The sequence below is a fragment of the Jaculus jaculus genome, chromosome 5, assembly GCF_020740685.1.
Source record: "Jaculus jaculus isolate mJacJac1 chromosome 5, mJacJac1.mat.Y.cur, whole genome shotgun sequence".
NCBI lineage: Eukaryota > Metazoa > Chordata > Mammalia > Rodentia > Dipodidae > Jaculus > Jaculus jaculus.
In genome coordinates, this window is record NC_059106.1 from 78,844,630 (window position 1) to 78,864,598 (window position 19,969).

Consider the following 19,969-nt stretch of genomic DNA (forward strand, 5'->3'; position numbering starts at 1 on the left):
AATAATAGCTCCTTTGGGGAAGCAGTGACTACTAAGAATTATTTAGAGAACTTTAGACAGTAGCAAGATCCTTCATCATTATAAGTAGGCATGCTTTGTTTCTTTATTTGCTTATCAGTTTTACCATAGTGGGAAAAGCACAGACTTTGGAAACTTGAAAGATACAGGCTATAGGTCAAATCTTTAGCTATGTGACGTTTAGCAAGTCATCTGATCACTCCAAGTTCACTTTCTTTATCCTTGAAGTACTGAAGTGCGATGGCTATTTCAGAATAAAGTACTTATGTGATTGAGTTACAGTCTAAAGTATCCATTTTTTCATCAAAAAATCTTCTGGAAAGAATAACTGACTTGTATATTTGACAGACATTTTCTTTAAAATTAAATGACTTTAATTTCTTTAAATTTCTTTAAAATTAAATGAGAGATGGCTTAGCGGTTAAGCGCTTGCCTATGAAGCCTAAGGACCCCAGTTCAAGTCTCGATTCCCCAGGACCCACATTAGCCAGATGCACAAGGGAGCGCACGCGTCTGGATTTCGTTTGCAGTGGTTGGAAGCCCTGGTGTGCCCATTCTCTCTCTGTCTCTTTCTCTCTCCATCTGTCACTCTCAAATAAGTAAATAAAAATCAACAAACAAACCAAAAAAACTTTTTTTAATTTTAAAATGACTTGGTCAAGGCAAGGAAGACCACCTGTATGATAAATTTAAGCTTTAAGTGACAAAAACAAAATGTTGGAAAATTTGTATCCACCAACATGAATAACATTTTCTCAATATATAGAGTTTAGAGTCGTTCTCATCTAAAGTTACTTAGGTTGATTCAGTTAGTTGTCTTAATATTGAATGTGAGCTATAAGAAAAGTAAAAAAGTGAAAAAAAAATAAAAAAGTAAAAGTGTCCTGCAGTCTCATGGCTAGAGGAAACCTTCAGAGGTTCAACGTCCCACCAAGACTCACCTTAAAAGCATACCCTATAAATGCTATTTTCACCTCACTTTATTTCTTCCACAGAGAGACTATACCACTCCAAAGAAGTACTTTCTATCTGTTGGTAGATTGGTGGGTAAAAATATTCTGATTTATTTAGAGTTAAATATGCTATCCCCAGTATCTGTCCTTTGGCTGTAATTTGTTTCTTTTTTCATTTGAAGCCTTTTCACATGGGTTTTGATAATCTTGTTCCCCCAAGTTTTCCATTAAGTGATTGGAAACGATAATTTATAACATTTGAGGAGTTCTTTTACAATTTTGTAATACCCAGATAGTGATTAACTAAATGTTTTCTTTAGTGAAAGTTTCATCAGATAACTCCTCCTCTTTTTTTCTATAAAAACTTCTCTTCACTGATCTCAGTAGGAAGAAAAAGCATTTGCTGTGTAAGAACATGGGAGCTTCCCTTAATGCTGAGTTTACTCACATTCATAGTCAATAATCCAAATATATCTTACAGAGAAAAATACAAATCATTAGACTAGCTCGTAGCAGTATGTTCAACCTTTAATGGGATTTGTGTTAGATTAAAGTAATCATTTTTTCTAATGTTAAAAGGAGTATGGCCGTGAGATCAGGGCCAGTCTGAGAATATATAGTGAATTACAGGTCAGTCTGAGCTAGAGGAAGACCCTACCTCAAAAAAAAAGGGGGTGACTGGAGAGATGGCTTAGTGGTTAAGCACATGCCTGTGAAGCCTAAGGACCCTGGTTCGAGGCTCAATTCCCCAGGACCCACGTTAGCCAGATGCACAAGGAGGCGCAGGTTAGGGCTTTGTGAACGCTAGGCAATCACACTGCCAGCTGAGCTGTATCCCCAACCCAAGCCTGTTCTCTTCTGAGCCACATGTTTTTAAGCTTTCACTGCTATCAAATCCTAGAACTAAAAGCATGCTAAGACAAAGTTTTGGAGACACCATGGACTTGATGCCAAGCTAAGCAAGTTGAGTAAATGCTGAGTTGGAGGCAGATCATGGTGTCAACAGAATATGCCAAATGTAAGCATGGACATTTTTTCAGACTAGCTAAGTCTGAAATCAATACCAGTTATCCAGATGAACTGTGACAGACACTGCCTAACTTTAAAGCCAGAGTATTCTGAGCCAGCTTCTGACAGGCCAACTTCTAGATCTATCTTCTGATTCAGGGACCCAAAAACAATACCATCCATCCATCCATTATTTTAGGTAAATTGTACTTTCCTTTCTGTATACCTAAACATATTATACACTGCCAAAGTTAGAATGGGACTTAAACTTCTGAGTGGGGGTGGGGAACAACAAATTAGCATGTGAAGAAATGCCATTTTTTGAGCTATTTTGAAAAGCTTGAAATTGTGGGCAATCCCTAGATCAGCTATTGTCAGTTCATTTCTAAACTACCCTATGAAGTAGACAGCATAAGGGTTGTATCATACTAATAATCACAATGAGAAGAATAATTGAAAAGGTAGGGAAAGAGTGAAGGAAATGCTGCAAGCAGCAGCCTCATTTGGCTCGCTTTAGCCAGAGGGCAGAATTTTCAATGGCTGACTCCTCTTCTAGAGCAGAGACGCAGGGTCTCAAAAACAGCAGGGTCCACAGTATAGTTCTGTCCTAAGTACATTGTCTACTTCTCTTTTCTTCTTCCCTGTTCTACTCTGCTCTTACAGTATAGCAGCACAGTGGTAGAAAGTTCACTGAATCAGAAGAGACAGAAGCTAATAGTTGAATAATCATTATTTATCAAGTGCTATAATGAACTCATCAGAAGTTATTCCATGGGCTGGAGAGATGGCTTAATGGTTAAGAGTCTTGCCAACAAAGCCAAAGGACCCAGGTTCAATACCCCAGTGCCCATGTAAAGCCAGATGCACAAGGTGACGCATGTGTCTGGAGTTCATTTGCAGTGGCTGTAGGCCCTGGCACACCCATTCTCTTCCTCCCTCCCTCCTTCCTCCCCCTTTCTTTCTCTCTCCTCCTTCTCTCAAATAAATAAATTTTTAAGTTATTTTGTGTAATCTTGACAATAACCCAAGGTAGGTACAATAATCTGTTTTACAAATGAAGAAACTTTAGTGAAAGAATGAAGTAATTCCTCAGAATCACACATTATATTCAAATGGCCATGATTTTAGATCCAGTTTTGCCATTAATTTCCTATGACTATTTTATTTTTCTTCTGTAATCTTCAGATTCCCCATCTGTTTGAAAAGGATATTAGGGGCTAGGGAGATGGTTCAGTGGATAAAGCACTTGCTGCATAACTCTTGAGTGCATGAGTTCAGATCCCCACACCCTACATAACAGAAGTAGTCTTCTGAAATACCAGCATGCCTATGGTAATAAAGAAGAATCTCCTGGAAGTTCACAAAAAGGAACTCTGAACAACAGTAAGAGATCTTGCCTCACAACAGGTGAGGACTGACCAGAAAGTTGTCCTCTGACCTCTGCATGTATAGTAGGGCTGATATACGCACACACTAAAATAATAAATAAATAAAATTTTAAAAGAATGTTAAAAGAAAAAAGACATTAAACTAGACAATATGTAAGGTTGCTTCCAACTCTTAATATTCTAAGACTGCCAGATATGGTGGCTCATACCTTTAATCCCAGCACTCGGGAGGCAGAGGTAGGAGGATCGCTGTGAGTTCCAGGCCACCCTGAGACTACAGAGTGAATTCCAGGTCAGCCTGGGCTAGAGTGAGACCCTACCTCGGAAATCCCCCCCCAAAAAATATATATACATATACATATATATAGTGTGATCAAACAATTAGACCTACCCCAGCCTCCCAAGTGCTGGGATTAAAGGCATGTGTCACCATGCCTGGCTAAATTTGCTTTAAAATTTTTGTTTTGTTTGTTTTTTTGAGGTAGGATTTTTCCCTGGCCCAGGCTGACCTGGAATTCACTCTGTAGTCTCACAGTGGCCTCGAACTCACAGTGATCCTCCTACCTCTGCCTCCCGAGTGCTGGGATTAAAGGCGTGCACCACCACACCCAGCAATCTCACTATATTTTACTGTATACTATTATATTCTATTTTCACCTAACTTTCTACTTTGTTCTTTTATTATAGTCTTTATGACCATCTTTTTTTTTAATTTTTAAAAAAAAATTTTTTTTTGAGAGTGACAGACACAGAGAGAAAGACAGATAGAGGGAGAGAGAGAATGGACACGCCAGGGCTTCCAGCCACTGCAAACGAACTCCAGGCGCGTGCGCCCCCTTGTGCATCTGGCTAACGTGGGACCTGGGGAACCAAGCCTTGAACCGGGGTCCTTAGGCTTCACAGGCAAGCGCTTAACCGCTAAGCCATCTCTCCAGCCCTATGACCATCTTTTTTTGTTTGGTTGGTTTTTGAGGCAGGGTCTCACTCTAACCCAGGCTAACCTGGTATATAAACTCTGTAGTCTCTGGCTGGCCTCAAACTCATGGTGATCCTTCTACCTCTGCTTCCTCAGCGCTGGGATTAAAGACATATGTCACCACACTTAGCTTATAACCATTATTTTTAAAATTATATTTTATGGCTGGGAGTGGTGGCACATGCTTTTAATTCCAGCACTCGGGAGGCAAAGACAGGAGGATCACCATGAGGAGGATCACCATGAGTTTGAGGCCACCCTGAGATTACGTAGTGAATTCCAGGTCAGTTTGAGCTAGAGCAAGACCCTACCTCAGGAAACAAAAAAAAAAAAATGTGTGTATATACACACACACACACACACACACACACACACATACATATACATACACACACATACACATACACGCACGTGCGCATACATACACACATTCATATACATACATACATACATACATACATGCACGCACGTGCGCGCGCGCACACACACACACATAATTTGTTTATTTGAGAGAGAGAGAGAGATTGGGCACACCAGGGCCTCTAGCCACTGCAGACAAACACATGTGCTACCTGTGCATCTGGCTTACATGGATTCTGAGGAATTGAACCCAGGTCTAAACCAAGAAACTTAGAAGTCAGCATTATATACCAATTACAGACACAGTGTTCCTAACTACATTCATTGCAAGCCAGAAAGAAGTAGATCAGATTTTTTGCCAACTTTCTACTACCAATCTAATATGTATGCTGTTGTTCAGAAAAGGACTTTATCTGGAGTTGTGATTGTGGTACTGAGAAGTACACCCTAGGGCTGGAGGGATGGTTTAGTAGTTACAGCATTTGTCTGCAAGGCCAAAGGACTAGGTCTGACCCCCTCCAGGACCCACGTAAGCCAGATGCACAAGATGGTGCATGCATCTGGAGTTTGTTTGCAGTGGCTTGAGGCCCTGGTGCTCCCATGTTCTCCCTTTCCTTCCCTCCCTCTCCCCCCCCCCACCTTTCTCTCTCAAATAAATAAATAAATAATGTTTTTTTCAGTACACCATAGAGAAGAGAATGCATGTAGTCTCTCTAAAGCCTATGTTGAAGCTTTTAGGGACTGCATGAAATGTAGATGCCAATTAGGAGAATTCATAGTTGGCTGGGGGGGGGGGGAACACAAGCCATGGAAAACGCATCATTAAAATAAGCAAAATCCTAAAATCAGTTGCTGGGTAATAGGTTACAATGGTTTTTGTAGCTAACATTTGTTGAACACTTTCCATGAGGAAAATACAGTCCTAGGAAGTGGATGTAACAGGATTGTCCTTAGGAAGTTATGTTCCTAAGAAAATAAATTTAAAAACACGAAGTTAAAACTATTATCTCAGTGGTAGACCACTTGCCTCGCATGTGTGAGACCCTAGGTTAAATTCCCAGTACCACAAAAAAAGACTACATAAATAGATACTAATACTTTAAAAAAAAAAAAAAAGCAGGATAAAAGAGAAGTATAGAAGAGACATTGCTAGGGGTTTAGGAATAGGAACAGGAAAGTATTGTTAAAATAATGTAATAGAAGAAGTTCAGCCAAAGGGTTCCATTTAAACAAATATATACATTCCTGGAGGAAATAAATTCAGCAGATTTCATAAAATGTGTTAATATGTTTCTGTTAATTTTAAATTAACTTAATAGGTATATCTTCTTACTTTCATTCTGTGTCTTTGCCAGCTAGGTATGTTTCTTGCAGGCATCCAAGAATTGGATCCTTGGGGCTGGGGAGATGGCTCAGTGGTTAAGGCACTTGCCTGCAAAGCCTACAACCCAGGTTCAATTTCCTAGTACCCACATAAAGCCAAAGTGGCACATACATCTGGAGTTTGTTTGCAGTGGCTAGATGAGGCCCTGGAGTGCCCATTCTCCCTCCATTTATGTCTCTCTCTTTCTCCCTCTGCTTGCAAATGAATGAATTAATTAAAAAAATAAGTGCTGGAGAGATTTCTCAGTGGTTAAGGCATTTGCCTGCAAAGCCTAAGGACCAGGTTTGACTTCCCAATACCCACGTAAAGCTAGATGCACAAGGTGGCGCATGCATCTGGTGTTCATTTGCAGTGGCTAGAGGCACACCCATCCTATCTATCTGCCATATTCTCTCTTTCTTTCTCTCTCAAATAAATAATTAAATTTTAAAAACTTTAAAAACAAAAGAGTTGTCTCTTGTTTCTTAATCCAGTAGGCTAGCCTGAATCTTTTAATTGGAGAGTTAAGACCATTCACATCTAGGGTTACTAATTTTTTTTTAATATTTTTGTTTATTTTTATTTATTTATTTGAGAGTGACAGACATAGAAAGAGGCAGAGAGGGAGAGAGAGAGGGAGAGAGGGAGAGAGAGAGAGAGAGAGAGAGAATGGGCATGCCAAGGCTTCCAGCCGCTGCAAACGAACTCCAGACACGTGCGCCCCCTTGTGTATCTGGCTAATGTGGGTCCTGGGGAACCGAGCCTCAAACCAGGGTCCTTAGTCTTCACAGGCAAGCGCTTAACTGCTAAGCCATCTCTCCAGCCCATAAGGTTACTCTTATTATTGAGAGGCATAATCTGATCCCCATAATTGTTAGCTTGAATATTGTTTGTTCCTTTCTTTCTCCCTTACTCATCTTAGGGGTTTGCTGGCTTACTGAATAGGACATATTTGATTCTTTCCTACTTCTCATTTATATATTCCTCTTAAGAAATTGATATTTCCTGTGTCTCGGGATTAAAACTATCATTTTTCTCCTTTATAGGATTTCTGTAAGTATCTTCTGCAATACTGGTCCAGGGGTTATGGGTTGTTTTAATGTGTGCTTATTTCGAAAGGTACACATCTCTCCATTGATTTTAAAACACAACCTTGCTGGTTATGACAGTTTGGGTTGGGAGCTATTCACTCTCAGAACTGGATGTTTTCCTGGCTCAGATTTTCTGCTGAGAGGTCTGATTTTATTCTGATGAGCTTGCTTTTGTGAGTTAATTTTTTTCTCTTATAGCTTTACTAGTGTTTCTTTACTCTGTGATCTTTGCATTTTAACTATGATGTATCATGGAGAAGTTTTTTTCTGGTCATGTCTATGTGGGGTTCTAAATGTCTCTTGTATTTGGGTGTCATAATCTTTACTAGAATTGGCATTTTTCTGCTAAAATGTAATTGTCAAGGCTTTTGTATGCTTTTAGCTTATATATTAGCTCCTTCTTCCAACCCATATATATATATATATATATATATATTTTTTTTTTTCCCCCCTTTGGTTTTTCGAGGTAGGGTCTCACTCTAGCTCAGGCTGACCTGGAATTCACTATGTAGTCTCAGGGTGGCCTTGAACTCATGGCAATCCCCCTACTTCTGCCTCCTGAATGCTGGGATTAAAGGCATGTACCACCACACTAGGCCCAACCAGTGGATTCTTGTTGCAGTCAGGTTCACTGTTAGAAATCACCCAACCAAGAGCAGCTTGTGGGAAAAAGAGGCTTATTTTGGCTTGCAGGCTCGAGGAGAAGCTCCACAATGGCAGGGAAAACCATGGCATGAGCAGAGGGTGGACATCACCCCCTGGCCAAAATAAGATGTACCATAGCAACAGAAGAGTGTACCAAACACAGCAAAGGAGGAGCTGACTGTAATACCCATAAGCCCGTCCCCAACAATACAGTGCCCCCAGGAGGTGTTAATTTCCAAATCTCTTATCAGCTGGGAACCTGGCATTCAGAACACCAAGTTTATGGGGGACACCTGAATCAAACCACCACAATTATTAACTTTGTCTTCTTCATGATGTTCTAGGGTCCTTGAAAGTTGTGGTCATACCTGTTTGCTGTTGTTTGTGTGTGTGTGTGTGTGTGTGTGTGTGTGTGTGTGTGTAGGTGTGTTTGTATGTTTGTAGATAAACATTTATGCATATACATGCATGTGGAGGCCAGAGGTTGACACCACATGTCGTAATTGCTGTCCACTTTTTTTTTTCTTTTCAGGCAAGCCCAATAGACAGACCTTTTAAAAAAAACAAAATGGGGCTGGAGAGATGGCTTAGCGGTTAAGCACTTGCCTGTGAAGCCTAAGGACCCTGGTTCGAGGCTCGACTCCCTAGGACTCACGTTAGCCAGATGCACAAGGGGGCGCACGCGTCTGGAGTTCATTTGCAGTGGCTGGAGGCCCTGGTGCGCCCATTCTCTCTCCCTCTCTCTATCTGCCTCTTTCTCTGTCTGTCACTCTCAAATAAATAAATAAAAATATTTTTTTTTAAAGAAAAAAACAAAATGCAATAGAGAAAGAATTGGCACATCAGGGCCTCCAGCCACTGCAGTCCAACTCCAGATACATGCACCCTCTTGTGTGCATGTGTGACCTTGTGCATGTGTCACTTTGTGCATCTGGCTTACATGGGAACTGGAGAGTCAAACATGAGTCCTTAGGCTTCACAGTTAAGGCACTGCTAAGCCATCTCTCCAGCCTGCTGTCCACTTATCTACTGAGCAGTCTGTCACTTGAGCCGGGTGTGATGGTGCAGGCCTTTAATCCCAGCACTTGGGAGGCAGAAGTAGGATGATCACCATGAGTTTGAGACCACCCTGAGATGACACAGTGAATTCCAGGTCAGCCTGGGCTAGAGTGAGACCCTACCTCGAAGGAAAAAAAAAAGTCTTATCACTTGAACACAGAGCTCACCAAATCAGCTGGTCTCGTCAGCTTGCCTTAAAGATCCTGTGTCTTGACCACCTGAGTACTAGGATTACAGATGGGCTACCATACCCACCTGGCATTTACATGAATGCTGAGGAGCCAAACTCAGGTCCTCATGTATGCACACAAAATTTTATCCACTGAGCTATATCTTTGGCCTCCCCTCTCCTATTTTTTGTTTTTGTTTTTGTTTGGCTTGGTTTGGTTTGGTTTGGTTTTTCAAGGTAGGCTCTTGCTCTAACCCAGGTGGATCTGTAATTCACTATGTAATATCAATCTGTCATCATCTCTAATATTATTTATTCTGTTTGATTCAGTCTGTTTGTGGTGCTTTTCTGTGTGTTTTTATTGAATTTGTTGAATTTTTCACTTCTAACATTTTTAGTTTTGCTTTGTTTGTCAAAATCTGTTTCCTTGCTGAATTTCTCATCTGTGTTGCTGACTTGCTTATCTAGGTCATTATATTTGCCTTTCAGTGACAATTTTTGGTCGTTATCATGACCAAGGGATCAGATACACATACATGTGTATATATCAGATGATACCTAAAAAGCCATTTGGACTCTTCAAGCTTACTACAGCATCTCTTTCAGGCTGTATTTATTTCTCCTTACTGTGGGCTTAAGCCTCAACAGCACTATCCATGAGTCTTCATATACCATCCAGACCCCACTTACCTGCCCCTTCACCCATGCCCTTTTCTTTTTTTAAAAAAAAAATTTCTTTGGGCTGGAGAGATGGCTTAGCGGTTAAGTGCTTGCCTGTGAAGCCTAAGGACCCCGGTTCGAGGCTTGATTCCCCAGGACCCTCGTTAGCCAGATGCACAAGGGGGCGCATGCATCTGGAGTTCGTTTGCAATGGCTGGAGGCCCTGGCGCGCCCATTCTCTCTCTCTCTCTCTCTCTCTGCCTCTTTCTCTCTATGCCTGTCACTCTCAAATAAATAAATAAAAATAAACAAATTTAAAAAAAAAAAATTTCTTAGCTGGCTATAGGTTTTTGTTGTTGTTGACAACTTCCATACTTACAGACAATAAACCATAATTCTTTCCCCTCCTCTCTTTCACAAATCCATTCTCCATTATATCCCCTCCCCCTCTTCATAAGTCTCTCTTTTGTTTTGATGACATTTTTTTTTCCTCCTATTATGAAGGTCTTGTGAAGATAGCACTAGGCACTGTGAGGTCATCAATATTGAGGCCAGCCTCTGTCTGGACATTTGTATTATAATCAGTCTTACCCTTCCTTTGGCTCTTACATTCTTTCTGCCTCTTCTACAATAGACCCTGAGCCTTGAAAGGGTGTGATAGAGATGTTTCAGTGCTGAACACTCCTTCGTCACATCTTCTCAGCACTATGGTGCCATTTGGGTCATCCCAGTGGTCACTGCCATCTGAAAAGAGAAGCTTCTCTAACCAAAAGTGAGTGTAGTATTAATGTATGGGTATGAACATTAGGTAAAGTGCTTACAGGGCAATTTGGTAAACAGAATATATGCATATAGCCAGCTGGACAAGAGCAGGCATTACACTCCTAACACTCATGACCTCACCCACCATAGGCTTTTGAGTAGGTTTTCAGTACCAGGCCTCCAGTCCAACTAGAGAGCAGTTGGTTTCCCCATAACAGACATGCCACTGTTACATCCATTCCGTCTTGTGACCTGGTTGGCCAGACTTAAAAGTTTGCAGTGTTCACTGTTTTCACCACTGATGGCTTCTGTCTCCCATAGGGCTGCATGCAGTGCAGCTTTTTCCAGCTTTCAGTCAGCTGATCTATAGGGAGGAGGTTTTCAGCTCAGCTCCAGCTTTATTTCTTAGTGGCCTTGCAGCCCAAGCATGTGGAGTCTTCAGCAATAGGGTCTTACTATCTATTTCTGGTGGGCATGCACTTTTCTTGATGCAAAGTCACTCATCCTTCCGTGATTGGTTAAAATGCTTTGTTCATATTTGGCCTGATGAGTTTCACTTGCCTGTGTCCCTTGTCCCTCCCCTCTCCTCGTAGTGAGTCTTTCCTCCACTGAATTCTGGAAATTAATACACACACACTAAGATTTTAAAATAAGTATTTTATTTCAACATAATTCCAGCTTGTCAAAAAAATGGCAACACTAATACAAAGAATTCACATATGACTTTAACCAAGATTCTCCAAATAACAACATTGCATCCCATATACATTAACCCTCAGTGCATAATGTATAGTAAGTATTTCTTGTTACTTCTCCATTCCATTACTGTATATAGTAACTTTTATTACTTGAATCAGGCTGTGTCTACCAAGTTTCTTCTCCATAGAGTAATACTGTTTTTCCCTTGTAATTATCTTATAGAAGAACATTTGAGAAAATAATTGTCCTGCTTTCCTTTTTAAGTTACTATTATTTTTAGTTGACATATAAAATAATGGGTTCCTGTATGATATTTTCATACCTACATATCACTGTACTTTAAATCTATATTTAACTCTAAATCCTACATATAAGAGAAAAAATGCAATATTTGTCTTTCCCTGAAATACCCTGGTTTTCATCAAACTTTACCCTGTAGCATCTATTCATTAATCTTGCTTACATCAATTATTTCTGAATTACTTCCTAATTTTTTCATTTTATATACATTCATAAACCTAAATTCTATAATAAGCAAGAACTTTCCCTCTCCCCGATTATTATTATTTTTTTTTAATTTATTTGAGAGCGACAGAGAGAGAGAGAGAGGCAGATAGAGAGAGGGAGAGAGAATGGGCACGCCAGGGCCTCCAGCCACTGCAAATAAACTCCAGATGCTTGTGCCCCTTGTGCATCTGGCTAATGTGGGTTCTGGGAATCGAGCCTTGAACCGGGGTTCTTAGGCTTCACAGGCAAGCGCTTAACCGCCAAGCCATCTCTCCAGCCCCTCCCCGATTATTATTATTAGTTAGTTAGTTATATCAGCATGGGCTCACAGGTTCTTATTTTATTCAAGAAGTTATATGTTATTGCCAATTGTTTGACGTTCAACTTGTCCTGTGTTTGCCCCATGAAAACCCCTTGAAATGTGTTCTTTCAATATGGCCAATCCTTCTTTAAGTAAGGTGCCCAGGCCTATCTTGTAACTTCCACACCCTTTGAATTGTGCAAAGTTCTGCCCAGACAGCTAGAGATTATGCTCCTCTAGTATGAGTCACATTGATTTTTTTATTCTATGTAGATGTTAGGCAACCACAATACTTTAGCATTTTCTAAATTTTCAATTAACACATTCAGGTTAATTAGCATATAAATTGCCACTTCCAGGTCTACCACCAATTCAGAGAGATCCCTTTCTCCCTAGGCTACATGACAGTGTATACAGCAAAAAAAAAAAAAAAAAAAACTCTAAAAACTAGAGTCATGTCCATCTCTGCCACTTTCACCTTGATGAAGCTTGCTTTTCCCATTTGTTAAAGGAGGCAGTAAATGTCAGCCTTCACAAGACTGTCATGAAGACAATTCAACCACAAGTGTACAAGAATTTTCTCCAAGTATTGTTGCTGATTAAGGTTCTAATTCCATTAACCTTAGTAGCATCAAAAGGTAGACTATATTCCTATCCTTTGTCTTTGTCTGAAGTAAGACAGTCATTAAATTATTTGATTAATTACATGTGGAAAAATTTTTTTAAAAGACTGTGCTTAAATGACAAACTCAAGGTCATATCATAAGGGACACAGTTAGAATTAGATCACTGGTCCCCTGTCACCACTATAATTATTTTTGTCCACTAGGATAATTAAATTAGAATGTGAAAAGGCAGGTAAGGGCTTCCTAATAGGAAGAACTTCCAACTTAAGGTCCCTCAGGACAGGCTTTTAAAATCCATTTATTAAGAAGCCATAAAATTAGCATAAAACCTAATCTCAGTGTTGCTCACCAAAGACCTTTGTAACCTGATTTTTTAGAATTGTTCAATATAGTTGGTTGGTTTATTTTATCTGTCTTTCACCCCAGTGAGGGCAACCTCTTTGACAGCTGTCATTTTGGACTTTGATGTCTAGCCCTCAAAGAAAAAAAAAGAAGCAAAAATTTTTTTCAACTGTTAGAATTGCTGAGTAAATTCCTGTTATGTTCTCTTTTTATCTGTCTCTATTTTTATTCTATAAGCATGCCAGGGTAACAACTAAGAACTCAGTTGTCCTGTGATGGCAGAAATTCCAAAATGAGTCATTTACCTCCCTACACAACTTAAATTCCTTTATAATGAACGGTTTAAAGTGAGATCATTCAGCTTATTCAGTTACTTAGACCAAGATATAATTTATGTGGCTTAGCAAGGGCTGGAGAGATGGTTAAAGCATTTATCTGCAAAGCCAAAGGAACCAGGTTCAATTCCCCAGGACCCACATAAGCCAGACTCACAAAGTGGCACATATGTCTGGAGTTCATTTGCAGTGGCTAGAAGCGCTGCCTATTCTCTGCTCTCTATCTGCCTTTCTCTCTCTCTCTCTCTCAAATAAAAAATAAATAAATATTTTTTAAAAGGAAGAATGTGGAAGGATATTCATTACCTCACAGTGCCGGGAACTACCTTCACAAGACCCTCATAATAGGAGGAAAAGATGGTGACATCAAAATAAGAGAAAATAATTGAGAGGGGGAGGGGATATGATGGAGAGTGGAATTGTGAAGGGGAAAGTGGGGGGATTATCATGGGTTTTGTCTGTAATTATGGAAGTCATCAATAAAAATAAAATTTTAAATAAGGCCAGGGGCTGGGTTTGGTGGCACATTCCTTTAATCCCACCACTCACGAGGCAGAGGTAGGATGATCGCCATAAATTCGAGGCCACCCTGAGACTACAGAGTGAATTCCAGGTCAGCCTGGACTAGAGTGAGATCCTACCTCAAAAAACCAAAAAAAAAAAAAAAAGCCAGGGGCAGAATGTGGTGGTTTGAATTAGACGTCCTCCCATAAACTTAATGTGTTTTGAGTGCTTGGTCCCTAACTGGTGGCATTTTGAGAAAATGGAGCCTTGCTAAAGGTAGTGTGTTGTTGGGGTCAGGCTTAAAGGTGTTATAGCCAGCTCCCCCTTGCTAGAGTTCAGCTCACTCCCCTGCTGTTTTCCACCTGCTGTGGCAGGGGTAATTTCCATCCTCTGTTCATGCCATGCTTTCCCCTTCTATCATGACTCCAAGCCAAAATAAATATGTTCTTCCCATCAGATGCTTTTGGTTGTGTGCTTTATCCCAGCAATGAAAAGGTAACTACAATAGCAAATATGTTAGAACTTTCTCAAAGTATTGTTATTAATTAGGACTGTAGTTCTGTCAACCTTAGTAGTATCAAAATTTGTTGGGCCATTTTGCATATCTTTTGTATTACATTAGTTACTTTATTTTTTCTACTGTGGCAACGTGTCTGACAGAAGTAACTTAAGGAAGTGCTTATTTGGGTTCATAGTAAAGTTACAGTCCATTGTGGTAAGAGAAGGTGGTGGGTGGCAAGAGTGGCTCTAGTTGTCAGGAAGCAGAGAAAGATGAATACCAGTGCTCCATTGATTTTTCTCCTTTTTATTCAGTCTAGGACCCTAGGAACATGAAATGGTACAAGTTACATTCAGGATAAGTCTTCCTACCTCATTAAACCTCTCTTAGAAATGCCTTCACAGGCATACCCAGAGGTTTGTCTCATAAATATTTCTAATTCCTACTAGCTTGGCAAGTCCCTCAGTGGAATTGGGGCAAGATGGGGGTCCATGTGTGCAACCTTTCTATTAAAAAATCAACTAAAAACCGGACATGGTGGCGCATGCCTTTGATCCCAGCACTCAGGAGGCAGAGTAGGTGGATCACCATGATGTTGAAGCCACCCTGAGACTATATAGTGAATTTAGGTCAGCCTGGGCTAGAGTGAGACTCTACCTCAAAAAAACAAACAAAAAAAATCAAGTAAAAAATGATTAGTGGCTTAGTAGGTCTTGAAATTAAAATATATATATATATATATATATATATATATATATATATGTATATATATATATATAAATTGCAATTTGCAGATGCGTATTTATTTCATGTATATCTAAATATCAATAACTTCTGAAACTATTGGATTAAAAGTACCATGCTGCCGGGCGTGGTGGCGCACGCCTTTAATCCCAGCACTCGGGAGGCAGAGGTAGGAGGATCGCCATGAGTTCAAGGCCACCCTGAGATGACAGAGTTAATTCCAGGTCAGCCTGGACCAGAGTGAGACCCTACCTCGAAAAACCAAAAAAATAAATAAATAAATAAAAGTACCATGCTATCTGCAGGAATGTAGTAGCATCTATACTGATTGTCCGAAACATAAACTATGATCATAATTGTTCTTGCTTATAAATATCTTAAAATGTAGTAAAGTCTGTCATATAATTTGAAAATGACATCGGATCACTTAAAAGTCAATTTGGTTGCTAATAAATATATGGGAGAACAATAATTTAATATGTAGTATGTTCTGAAGTATTAGCATATGTTTCTTTGAATTATTAAATAAAAATATAAAAGAACAGTATTTTCAGAATAAAGAAATTCAAGATTAAATAAATACATTATATTGGAAAATTGTACACATTTTAATTATTTATTAGCAAGAAAATTGAGCTGAATGATTAGAAATCATGTATTTGCATATATGTTTGCTAAATAAGGGTTTAGTTTGTATTCATATTTCTAAACCATGGACAACAGTGCTTCTATGATTGCTTTTATTTTACTTGACTAATTATAGATACTAATTTACTTTTGAAAACATTTATTAAACACCCAATTTTATGTGTGATATACAGTTCTAGGGAATATAATAGCAACTGCATTCATTTTCTTATTTGACACATGATAAACTATTTGGGGTTTTCCCTGTCATGAACTAATACTGTTGAAATTGCATTTGACTTATCTTTTCAAATATTTTGTGTCTGAAATTGATAATATTTAGAGAAAAAAATGTAAGATTTTAGTACAATAAAATTATTTTTAATACCAGGAAAGCAGAAAAAAAAAATGATTAGTGGGAGCTGGAGAGATGGCTTAGCAGTTAAAGCACTTGCCTGCTAATCCTAAGGACCCAGGTTTGATTTCCCAGTACCCACATAAAGCCAGATGCACAAGGTGGCACATGTGTCTGGAGTACGTTTGCAGGGGCTGGATGCCCTAGCATACCCTTTCTCTCTCTGTCTGCCCTTCTCTCTCTCAATCTCTCTCTCTCAAATAAGTAAGTAAACTATATATGTATATATATATGCACATTTATATGTGAATATGTTTAGAAAAAGATTAGCCATCAAACACATCCTTAAAGATCTCAAAGAGCACATGCATGCACACGCACATACACACACAATCTTCATATCATCATAATAGAAATTAAAACTTGGAACTTCTTTTTAAAATAGTATCTATGTACAGACAAACATAAAAAAATTGTGGTATGTTTATACAATAGAATTCAACCTTAAAGAAGTAGAATGAAGCCGGGCATGGTGGCACACACCTTTAATCCCAGCACTCGGCGGGCAGAGGTAGGAGGATCACCAAGAGTTCAAGGCCACCCTGAGACTACATGGTGAATTCCAGGTCAGCCTGGGCTAGAGTGAAACCCTTCCTCGAAAAAAAAAAAAAAATAGAGTGAGAGAGAAAGAAAGGGAGGGATGGGGTATACCATTTGTAACACTATGGCCAAACTCAGAACATTTTTACAAAGTGAAATAAACCATTCATAAAAGAATAATAATGTGTAACTCTACTTATCTGAAGTATCTAAAAGTCAAAGGAATAGAAACAGAGACTAGAATGATAGTTGCCAAAGTTTGGGGAAGGGAGAAATGCAGTTTCAGTTATACATGATGAATAAGTTCTATAGGTCTTATAATGTAGTACCTATACATGGTGTACACTTAAGATTTTGTTAAGAATGTAGATCTTGGGCTGTAGAGATGGCTCAGCAGCTAAGGCATTTGCCTGCAAAACGTACTGATGCAAGTTTGATTCCCCAGTACCCATGTAAAGCCAGATGCACAAAGTGGCACATGCATCTGGAGTTCATTTGCAATGGCTAGATGCTCTGACATGCCCATCCTCTTTCCCTCCCTTCTTCTCTAAATAAATAAACAAATAAAATAATTTTTAAGCAGAATATAGATCTTTTATTTGTCCCTAGGCCAGCCACATAGAACCAAGTAGTTTATTTATTTACAAACAGGGGTGGGACAGAGAATAGGCACACCAAGGTCTTTTGCCACTGCATACAAACTCCAGACAATGTGCCACTTTGTACATCTGGCTTTACATGGGTACTAGAGAATCGAACTCAGGCTGCCAGGCTTTGCAAGCAAGTACCTTTCTGAGCCATCTCTTCAGCCCCAAAGTAATTCTTTTTTTTTTTTTTTTTTTGTTTGTTTGTTTTGTTTTTTGAGGTAGGGTCTCACTCCGGCTCAGGCTGACCTGGAATTCACTATGGAGTCTCAGGGTGGCCTCGAACTCACCACGATCCTCCTACCTCTGCCTCCCAAGTGCTGGGATTAAAGGCGTGTGCCACCATGCCCGGCCCAAAGCAATTCTTTTAAGCATATCTTGTCACTCATCTGCTCAATGGTTTTCCTTTTTTACTTAGAATAAGTGCAGTTCATTTTCAGTTTGTAAGTCCTACTCAGTCTTACTGCTACTCCTCTCTAATTTAATCTCCCTCCATTTTCCTCATTGCTCACTTAAGTCTAGTTATGTTGACTTCAAACATACTAGCATGTTCCCAGTTCAGAATCTTTGTATTTGTTACCCCCTCTGGTCTTTGTAGGCTTGTATTTTAGCCTCCCTTGGGAACTATGTGTGAGACTTGTCTTCTCAAAGACTTTCCATATAACTTACTCTCCTTACCCTGCACTGAGTGAATCAGCACTTATTCCTACTTGGCATTATGTGTTTTCTGAGTTTCCCACTGAGTGGTAGGTTCCATGAGAATGGAACTCTCTGCTGTGTTAACTTCCTGTCTAGGGACTCAGAACAGTAGATAGTCCTAGTAAGTGTCTAACCATTCATAGGATGAATTAGCTGTTTCTTGTCACAAAACATTCTCAGTTTAAAGAGAAGATCATTAGCATAAAATCAATTAGCCCTCAAATGCAGATGGAAGCGCTAACTTGGCGGCTTCATCAGAGAAGGTCTCAAATGGGAGAGGCCCTGGATTGAGTATTGAAAATGAGTAGTGGTTCATTTCTAACCAAGAAAAATAATGAATTTTATCTAGGGGGCTACTAGGACATAAGATGGATGACAAGATATGATATCAGACATAACTAGAGAGCAAATCAGGAGCAAAGGCACAAAGTTCTTAGGTATCAGAATAAAGAAATTAGATGTGGGCTGGAGAGATGGCTTAGCAGTGAAGCGCTTGCCTATGAAACCTAAGGACCCCAGTTCAAGGCTCAATTCCCCAGGTCCCATGTAAGCCAGATATACAAGGGGGTGCATGCGTCTGGAGTTCATTTGCAGTGGCTGGAGGCACTGGCATGCCCATTCTCTATCCATCTGCCTCTTTCTCTGTCTGGCTGTCACTCTCAAATAAATGAAAATTTAAAAAAAGAAAGAAAGAAAGAAAGAAATTAGATGTCACCTTAAAGGTAAAAGGGAGCAAAATTTTTTGTTTTGGTTTTTGGTTTTTTGGGGTAGGGTCTCACTCTAGCCCAGGCCAACCTGGAATTCACTATGTAGTCTCAGAGTGTCCTCAAACTCATGGCAATCCTCCTACCTCTACTTCCCGAGTGCTGGAATTAAAGGTGTGCGCCACCATGCCTGTTGGGAAAAAGTTGTTCCCCCCCCCCCCAAGCCTCAGCCTTTTCTTTTAATTAGAACAGAAATAAAATATAGACTGGTAATGTGTGGTAGACAGACTGGAGACCATAATTTGAATAGCACTGAAAAACAATACAGTAAAAACATTTTGCATAGCCTGAGTTCAAACTCTGATTCCACTGTTAGTAGTGGATGGCCTTGGAAAGCTCACTTAACCTGGCTAAGCCCCAGTATTCTCATTTAGGTCATTAAAAACCAATGATGAGACTTTTCATGAGGGCTCAATGACAATGTACTAACCTCTAGGCACTTAAATGTTGGATGGAACAGAATGATAGGCACATTTACATATTAAATAGATTTTTCTCTGATCTCCACTCCATCATTGTACGGTGTGTTTTCCATGAATAGGAAACAAAAAAGGACTCACATGATCCTAAAATACAGGACCTTGAGAGCTTGTTTGATGGCTCTATTGATGTAAGCACAGTGGCTTAAAGGTCCTGGGTAATGAAAACGCATTCACTTCCCGGGTAGTCAGTCCTCTTCCTCTGTGATAGCCTTGGTGAGAGAACAACGATGGCTCGTGGGGAGTTAGAAATGTTTGGGAGCAAATTCTTTTTTTGTTTGTTTGTTTTTTGTTTTTTGAGGTAGGGTCTCACTCTAGCCCAGGCTGACCTGGAATTCACTATGTAGTCTCAGGGTGGCCTCGAACTCACAGCGATCCTCCTACCTCTGCCTCCCAAGTGCTGGGATTAAAGGCGTGCGCCACCACGCCCGGCTCGGGAGCAAAGATTTTTTAAGGTAAAGAGGACTTAATCAGATTTCTATGTTCATGTGTTTTCACTTATACTACAAAAGCTACATTAAAACTGTAAAGGATTTGAGTAGGTTTAGTTGTTAGAGCTGTTTCAAAACAAAAGCCCTTGTCCCAACTTTCTAAGTAACCTGGAAGAGGCATCCTCTTCTATGTGTCAAATCTTCATTTTAACAGAAGAAGGTGATAGACTCCTGAGAGCCAATCCAATTCTGATTCTATCCATGTGGTTTTTCCTTTAACTTAGGTCACAGTGCTTTTCTAAGGAAACTCAGAAAATTTTAATATTTTTTGTGTATCTACTAGAAATTATTTAAAACCCTC

The 19,969-nt window shown here is 39.6% G+C and overlaps 1 protein-coding gene across 9 annotated transcripts in view; it reads left to right on the plus strand.

Annotated features, from left to right (window-relative positions):
* Scmh1 (Scm polycomb group protein homolog 1) overlaps positions 1 to 19,969 on the plus strand; it is a 224,630-nt gene that overhangs the window by 155,264 nt on the left and 49,397 nt on the right. The window lies entirely within an intron of this gene.